Raw genomic sequence first — 9494 nt, forward strand, 5'->3', positions numbered from 1 at the left:
TTATCTAAAATATATCATTGTTACAATATCATAAATATTTGTTAGATTTGCCTTGGATTTTGCGAACGCCAGGTATATTTTCCTTGTTGACGAAGAATTTCCTTCCTGTTGATCGCCCAATGTATCCATGCTCTCTAACGACTTTTTTTAATAGTTTTAGGGGTAAATTTTAATGCAAACAACAGCAGCAGACCAGACAATGTCTAGTCTGCAAGTTTAGTTACAATGCTAGTTTTATATCAATACGTTTTAGGTCTTATTTGATTTAAATCTCCGATTTCTTAGTTAATTAGTGTTAGCCTGAAATGTAGTCCAAACTTCAGTGCACTTTCAAGAGTTCCGCGCAGTTTCCTTCCTTTTAAAACATCAAAGATAAATGAACTCTCTACATCAAAGAGTTATTTTTTTTTTCTTTTTGATATTTTGAATATTTCACCCATCTTAAAAATGATGAATAATTAAATTTTGAACAAAAATCATCATTAATTCTTAGCATCCCGCCATTTTCCTTTTCAAACATGGAACTGTTAATACATTTTGTTAAGCAAGTAATAATTTCCAAACGTAGAAAATAAATCTTGTGGTATACTTTCATTTAAAAAACTTTTTTTTTTTTTTTTTTTTTTTTTTTTTGATGAGAAACGTCTACCAAAACATTTCAACAAAATTTTCGTGTGCCCGAATTACTACGTGAATTCTTGATTAACACTTTATAGAGTCATTAGATTATATCGATGCTAGAACGTGAAAAATGTGCATTGCCCTCGCAGGGATTCGAACCCTGGACCTCCCGAATACGCGTCGAACGTGCTTCCAGTTGCGTCGCGGAAGTATTCGGAAAGGTGAGAGGAAATACCTCATAGCTTTTTGAATAAATTATTTTATTATGATATTTATTTTGTAACAAGCAAAACTTAAAATAGAGGGAAAATAATATATTAGAAAAATTTTAAAACCTGTGTTTCAATATTTTGTACACAATATCTATGCAAATAAATTTTTAAAATGCAAGTGTCCGAAAGCAAATACGACCCATTGTATATCGGTGACATTGTGCAGTACAAACCCGGGAACATATAACTGCAATTACAAAAATAGCAATGGAACATTTATAAATCGGACTCATATACAATTTTAATAAATTAAAATTAAGAATAACAATTTTTTTTTTTTTTACTTTTGTAAATAGACTGTATTTCTGCTGCTATACAACTAGTTTTGAGACATAACATATCGAGTGACAAAATTTAGGGATGGCAAAAGTTTTACAATTTAAGTAAGGTAATGAGCAGCAGTATTTAGGGACGGCAAAATTTTGAGAATTTATTGAGGCACCTAGAACACCGGAATAATTAGAAAACAGGATCCGCAGATAATGCACTGTGGGGGGGGGGGGAGAGCAAAATACATAGAGCTGGTATTGCGGTTCAGTAAAGGTTGAAGGTATATTATACTATGCATTACGAACGCGTATACTTTTCCTGCTGTATTGATAGCCATCGCCTTGAAAGAGAGTCGCAGAAATGGAATTGTGTAGCTTTTGCTTGTTATTCTGATGATCAGTTCAAAAGAACTAGTTATTTAAAATTACTATGCTCAAAGTCTATTTCAAGGAATCTAAATATTAATTATCAAAAAGGCGTGTTGTATTACGACTGCTTTTTAAAATTATATTTCAAAAATCAGACTGTTGTTTGTCACAACGAGAGCCTCATTTAAGAAGCCAGAAAGCCATTGTTTGTCTATTTGTCTAGCCTAGTATCGCTACTTTTAGCGTCATATTATTTTTAGATTCACTACTACAGTATTAATCACTGCTTAATCTGGAAAATTCATGTTGTTAACCTTTCCATAGATGATTTTTCATTTATTTTTCCTAGAAAATTGCTAATTTTCAGAACTGCTTCCATCACCTAATAGATCTTTTATTTAGCTTTCAAATAATAAAAGTAAAAATGCATATATTATAATCTAATCAGCTATCTAAAACAATGCACTTACTTGTTAACAATTTCATCTCTATTTTCCTTTTATTGGCATATCTATTTGTTACTTACCTATGATCGCCATCATCTTAGTAGAAGTCGCCAAATTTTCAGAAGGCGCCAAACTCTAGTAAGCATACGCATAACAGTTCTTTAGGTAACCCTATCCATTGTAAGTTGCAATCCAAAAAAATATTGAATCCTTTTTATTAATCGCCAAACTGAGCCAAGGTTTGCGCTCAAACGTAAGTACAATCTATTTAATATAATTTCCAGTACATCTGAATGATTATTTTCGCAATACAAGCGATGCTCGCTGTAACAACCGTCAAATTAGATGAATGACTAGAGCAAAAAATGTCTAGCTGATGAAAGTGTGTAATAAATTCACCTTTGTTAAACGAACACGCCCTGATCGTTGAACGAAGATGAATGTATTACACACTTTCATCAGCGATTATTATGACGAACATCGATTACATTTCAATCATTAGTGTAATTCATGAACTACATTTCTGACACCATAAATAATGAATTGAACTGATAAAGACTGCAAAAAGAATTCGTAAAGTCTAAAGTTTATAAATGAGAATGACATGACTATAAAACACAATGCGCAAAATTGCGTTATTTCCTAAATCAAAGTTTCATTTAAATATTAGTCCACCATATGCTAATTTGCCTACAGAACGATAGTTTTCAGGCTGCCTAGCAACAAATTTTCGAGTCATCAAACAACTTCCCGCCACCGCCATAAAAAATTGGAAAGAATTTGCTTCCTAACCTCAAAGCATAAAAGCTCCAAGGAAGAACTTTTTCCCTTCCCTTCCCTTCAACTTCGGAGGGAAGAAAATGAGAAGCAAAGGTCATCGCGATGACCTACGATTTGAAAGGTAAGTAACCTACTGAGCTCATCCATGCAGTAGATGAGCTCAATGGGTCAGTTACCTTTCAAATTGAGTTGTATTGTCATCCTTAACGTAGCATCGGTGGTTCAGTGGTAGAATGCTCGCCTGCCACGCGGGCGGCCCGGGTTCGATTCCCGGCCGATGCATGTATCTATTTTGCAAAATTTTTGCTCAAGTATGTAACGCTAGGTTCCATTGAAATAGTTTTAAAGTATAAGAATGAAAAAAATAAAAATCTGAAAGCTTGCACGTTTTATATTACGCCCAAAGGGGAATTGTTTAACGTTTTGAGTTATTAAATATCATGTTCTTCGCACTTTAAGCATAAAATTCAATTCAACAGCAGTATTACAAAATATTTAAAAAAGCATATCTTTAGAATTACCGATACACAGTCTCGCATGCACAAGAATTTTTTTTCCCCCCATACAGTTCTGCTATTGCTCGCTTTGAAATCGTTGAATTTGTTAATAAAAAATTCTTTACTGTTTGAAAAAATATGAAGCAGATAATAAAACAAATTCCGAATTTGGGCTTCCAGATGCCCATATTCGAATGGAGGACTAGGTTATTCAAATTTTGATGTCTCTAGGTACCGCTGTTTTTTCACAGTGCGAGAAAATATACATACATTCATGCAGTTCTTCATTATGTATAATGCAGGGTTCTAATATTTGGTGGCAACAATTTGAAAAGTGAACCGACATTTATAGTGAAAGACGTAAAATGCCGAAACGAAATTAATAGCCCTTCTGGGCAAATTCTCCATAGGGCTAAAAAAAGAAGATCTGAAAGGTTTCAGATTTTCTATTACGCACAAAATGGCGTTTTTTTAACGTTTTGTGTGTTACCTTTATTTATTAAATATCATGTATTATTAAATATCAAATATTATTAAATATCGCACCTCAACCACATAAAATTCAATTCAACAGCAATATCGCAAAATATTTAAAAACAGCAAAACAGCATATCTTTAGAATGTACGATACACAGTCCCACGCGCTGAAGATATTTTTTTTTTTTTTCGTACAGTGTTGCCATTGCTCACTTTGAAATCATTGAGTTTGTTAATCAAAAATTCGTTAAAATTTTATAAAATTTGAAATAATAAAACAAATTTCTAATTCGGAGTTCCAAGTTCCCGTGTTCGGTTGAAAGACTGCGTTATTCAAAATTTGATGGTTATAGCTACCGTTGTCTTTTCACAGCGCGAGAAACATTCATGCAGATGGCGATAATATCTGGTGGCAACAATTTGAAAAGTGAAACGACGCAAAATGCCGTTTTGAGCTCTTTGGATCTAACGCCCCTTTGGGCTAAAATTTATTACGATTCAAGGTATTTAATTAATATTTTTGCAATCTTTTGGCCGTTCGTAGGGCTTCTTATTTTTGAAAGAATTTCTATGTATTTATAAATGTAATTTAATAACTATATGAAAACGAAAATGACATAAGAATAATTTTCTTCTGTGTGCAGTCCCCTTCCCCAATGTAATACATTTGCATAAGTCAATCTAAAGCAGGACTTCTTAAACTTTTTTCAATCGCGACCCCTTCTTATCACTGAGATTTTTTCGCGATCCCAGGACCCCATAAATTTTGTGGAACCCCATAAGCATTGCGCAAATCCGGCACACATGTGAGGGAAACTGTCAATTTTTTCACTTGTACTGCAATATACTACAACTGCATATATTACTGCAATATAACTATTGCTGTTTTAGGTCATTAGTTTAAATTTCTAATTTTAAGACATAGAACAATGTGAAAATTTTAAATAAGTAACAGACGAAATTACAGCGTTACGCGCAAAGTAAGTAAAATGAACGTTTATATTATAAAAAGAATGCGTCGAAATGTTTTCGTTTTTTCTTTGTCTGTATTGTCTTATCTTTATCTATTTTGAGATACATCGCGTAAAAATATTTGGTAATTCTAAAATTATTATAATAAGTTAGAGAAATATCAAAACTGCTAAATATTTGGCAACCCTTTGTTGCGGGAGTCGCGACCCACAGTTTAGAAAACTCTAATCTAAAGTTTCGCTTAAATTTAAATAATTATTCAAGCAGGCTGTCCATCTGAGCGCATTTATCTTTTTAATTTGTTTAGTGCTGTTTGAAGTAAATGTGGATTCTGGGAGTAATCAGTATTCAGTAGTTATGGCTCAAAGGCATCATTTAAGTGAAGGTCAAAAGTGGAGAATAATTGGTAGAACATAAATGGAGGCCGTCCAAGATTTGGATATCCCTCAAAGTGTCGTATTAAGAGTTTGGAGCTGCTTTTTAAGCACTGGATCTCTTGATCAAAAGCGACCAAAAGCAACAACTGCATCGGAAGACCAATCTGCTCGAAGAAACCGTTAAGCGACTATAAGGAGATTTGGTTTCAAGCTTTCAAGCTGCCACAGGAGCTCGATTTAACCCTTCTACTGCTAAACGAAAGCTTGAAATTGAACTGTTTGAGAGACAACCAATGGTTTGCATCCGACTCATTCCAGCTTCCAGATGGGGCCCGTTTAAACTGGTGCTGCCGTCATGCTCAATGAAGCCAAGACGACTGGGCCCGAATATTGTTTATTGACGAGTCCTGATAAAATCTGAACAGTGACTGTAAATTATTTAAATTTGATTTAAATGTATACATAATTTTGACATATACTTGACATACATTGACAGAATTCATATAAATATTAACAGAAATTTTGATGGTACGTACATAGAATATAGAATGCATAATGTAGAATAATGTACAGTATTCACAGAATACTGTACAAATGATTTTACTGATTTTGAAATTCATTTGTAAGTAACCTATTGAAAATTAGACAGTGACTCGATTTCAATGATTTAGATTCTATCAACATAATTCAGTGCATCAAAGCGTTTACTAGTGAACTAGATAAGGAAACTATTACTCACTTTAGATGAATAACAAGAGGATAATTTAAACAACGGCAATTGTATTGAAGTGCCTACACGAGAATTAACAGTTAAGGAGGTATCGAAAATTATTGGAATGATTAAAACCTTGTCAGACATGATACGGGAGTTTGTTGCTGTGTTAAAAGTAGCTTTACAATTCGCCCAAACCATTGGTTCCCAACGAGTGGTTTTGCGAAGTCCCAGGGATTCACGAAAATAATATTTTAATGATGGAATTTTGAATCGCTAACATAAAAAATAACGTAATAAAAAATTTACTGCATTGTTAATAATTCGAAAATAAAAAATAACCATATCCATTACTTTAATCACTTAACCTATTTAATTCCTTTTTAACCGCTTACCGCTAGAGTACCATATCACCATGACTAGCTTGTGTATTTAGTTGCAAGTAGATTTTAAGCACTTATTCACAACTAGAAGAGTAGTTTCACGTTAACGGACCTTCGTACAGACACTTCTAAACCTTCTGTGATTTAGTTTGCGATTAGTAGTACGTTAAGTTAGCTTTGCTTAGTGAAGTACTAGTGTAAATAACTTTAATAATTATTATGAATTCATTTTATTATTTATGAAGTGTTAAAAAGGAGTCATTTAGTGGAGTTTAACAAAATGCTGGGAGAGTAGTCAATTGGTCATTCTTCAATTTCAGCACTGGAACAACACAGGGTGATGATACTGAAAGCTCTAGTGAAGAAAGCACAGTATCTCTTCTTTCCTGTCACTTTCAAATGTAGATAATAAAATATCCCCTGAGGTATCCTTCCCAGTAAGTTATAAAACTGCAAACTCTGGGCACATAAAATGACAGAAAATTTAACTGGACCATGTGCAAAAGACAAGTGTATACTTGAAGAAAAGTTAGCAAATCAAACCGGCGTGGTTCCTTTTATCAAATAATATAGTGTAGCGTGGAATTAATAATTTGGCAAATTATGTGGATAGTAAACTTTTGAAAAGAATAAAATTGAATTATTTTGCAGTCCAGCTTTAAAGAATCGACAGATGTAGAGAAAGCTGAAGTGTTGCTGGTCTACGTTAAACTATATTTTTAAGAATTTCATGCAAGAAATATACTATTCGCAAAACCTTGGAAAACTGTACAACTGGAGAAGCAATTTTCAAAATAGTCAATAGTTATTTTGAAGGGGGAAAACTGGAATAAATTGGTCTTACTGTGTTTCTGCACAGATGGTGCAAAATCATGACAGGAAAATGACAGGAAAATTTTATGGTCTTGTGACCTTGGTAAAGAAGATCAACGAGAAAAACTGAATGGACTGTATTTATAGACAAGCACTGGCATGTAAACGTATTCCTGCACAGTCGTCTGCCTCTTTAAGTGATGCTGTAAAAAATTCTTATTTTATAAAATCGCGTGATACAAATAGCCGTCTATTCCATGCGCTTTGTAAGGACTTATTGAAGCTTTCACGTTTCTTTACTATTTCATACAAAAATTAGAAGTTTTTCCTGTGGCAAAGATTTGACACGCATATTTGAATCGAAGTCTGAAGTTCGGGCTTCTTCAATGACCTCAGTTTCATTCGTTCTCATGTATATTCGATATTCTTTAGCTTCAAAAGCTTGCATACTAAGCTGACATCTTTTGTAAATTACATCTATCATTATAAGGCTCGAGTGTTGCCATTTTCAGTGTGCATGATAGAATAGATCTTGCTTTATAGGAATAGGAATATTTTATTTTTAACTGCATTTTATTATATGCTAGAAAAAAATACGATAAACAAAAAAAAAATGTACTTCTGTTATTTACTTTAAACTAGTATACAGCCAACAGAAAAATATCCGGTTGAGGCCTTGTCGAAGTTAGGGCAGATAGCTGGAATTTCAAAATATGATGTAGTATGAAAATGCAGGAATATTTTTCATTTTTCTTTAAACAAATGACTTTTTTTAATAGATATATTCTTGAACCTATGTAATTCTTAACTAGAATTTTAACATCCGAAATATCAGATTTCGAAAATGTACATATACACCGGAGGTAAAAAATTACGAAAAAAAAAAAAATTCTGAAAGGTTTCAAATTTTAAATTACGTCCAAAGGGGCGCTTTTTTTTTTTTTAACGTTTTGTGTGTTACCTTTATTTATTAAAAACTAGCGGCTAGCCTTCGTCTTTTACATGTACCAAAAAATTTACATGTACCAAAAAAACTTTAATGGCTTTTACATGTACCAAAAAAACGCCTAAAGGGAACACCAAACATCAAATTTAAAAAACTGCACAGAATTTTACTCTGCAGAGCAACTTTATCAAAAAAATTTCAATTAAAAATATATTACATATAAAAAAATTACAATGAAATAAGCAATATCTCTTAATACAAATATTAATTATCCTAATAAATAAATTAACCAACTTCCCATTTCGAAATCTTAAGAATTCAAATGGTATAAAAATAGAACTCTGTTTCCTACAAAAAAAATCATGCAAAACTTTTTATGTAATTAAAATTATATATAATTAAAACATAATATAAGAAAATTACAATAAAATAATCAATAAATCTCATATTTTCAACAGTCAGCAGTCCAGTATACAAAGCATTTCATGAAAAACTGTTGCCTAAACCACATTTCTAAAAGAATGAAACTATTCAAAATGATGCGATAAAATCGAAAAGATAAATTTTAAAAAAATCTGATTCGAACTTTGAAAAAATCCCTTTGAAGTGCACTGGCTTCTAGATGCAACTTGTGGTGTTGCGCGGCCCCAACCTACACGCAACAATAGTAGTGACTGCTATGAGCTGGAAAGTACACAAAACTCTTAAGAAGGGTTTAACTCCCTTTTTATTCTACTTTAGAAGTTACAGATGCGTGCACTTGACGCTCACAAACTACGCCGACACGGCAGTAAAATAAAAATAAGAAACTAAAAATGATCAATAACAAGTTACTACCTACGAGGCTCTCTAAACGTAACTAACCTAACCGCGTTCTAAGATACTGCTGATATTTCAGCAAACTTTCTGAATATTATGTTGAAAGATTCAATTATCTGCCGAGGCAAGCACACAGGCCCTACATTTGCCGCTGCCAGAATTTGGTAAACTTGGAAGCAGGTTCTAGAAACGACCTGTTGAAAAGTTTCCATATTCTGAACTAAATTTCAAGAGCCTCGTTTACATAAAACAAACTGTGTTCTCACAAATTAGAAAAAATTTCTGTAGATAATCATTTTACCCTCTCTTCTTACAGCAACCTTTCCTGGACTTCAGCAATCAATCTGTTCTCTTCCTTCCAGCATCTGGAAGGAATAAGTATCAGTATCTTTCTAAATACATTATAATTTACACTTTCTTGACACTGAATAAAGTTTTTGTTCGTTTTATTTTTCTTAATTACTGCTTAATTCACATTCATTCAAGTATTCAAACATGAATTTAATTTTACCCTGGCTCTCCACCACGTGTGGTGTCAAATGGGAATATTCGTGTTTTAGTATTGCAACACTTCCCCTAACCACAATGATTTGTTAGAATTCAACGACCAAATAGACACACCTTACTCGACATTCTCAAACTCGATGAGCTATTTTAACATTCTTAAAATTCAAGTGTAGGTGGAGAACCCTACAAAACACATTCATTCTAACTTCCCCCTCATTCATCTTTAGACATGCA

At 32.9% G+C, this 9494-nt stretch overlaps 1 non-coding gene across 1 annotated transcript; it reads left to right on the forward strand.

Moving 5' to 3' along the window:
• The first annotated feature begins 2968 nt into the window (after positions 1-2968).
• On the forward strand, positions 2969-3039 carry TRNAG-GCC (transfer RNA glycine (anticodon GCC)). Its single transcript has one exon. It is a non-coding gene; the product is annotated as a tRNA-Gly (tRNA).
• Positions 3040-9494: the final 6455 nt, after the last annotated feature.

The sequence above is a fragment of the Stegodyphus dumicola genome, chromosome 4 (genome assembly GCF_044657685.1).
Source record: "Stegodyphus dumicola isolate Sdum_Otavi_A_Nest chromosome 4, ASM4465768v1".
Lineage (NCBI taxonomy): Eukaryota > Metazoa > Arthropoda > Arachnida > Araneae > Eresidae > Stegodyphus > Stegodyphus dumicola.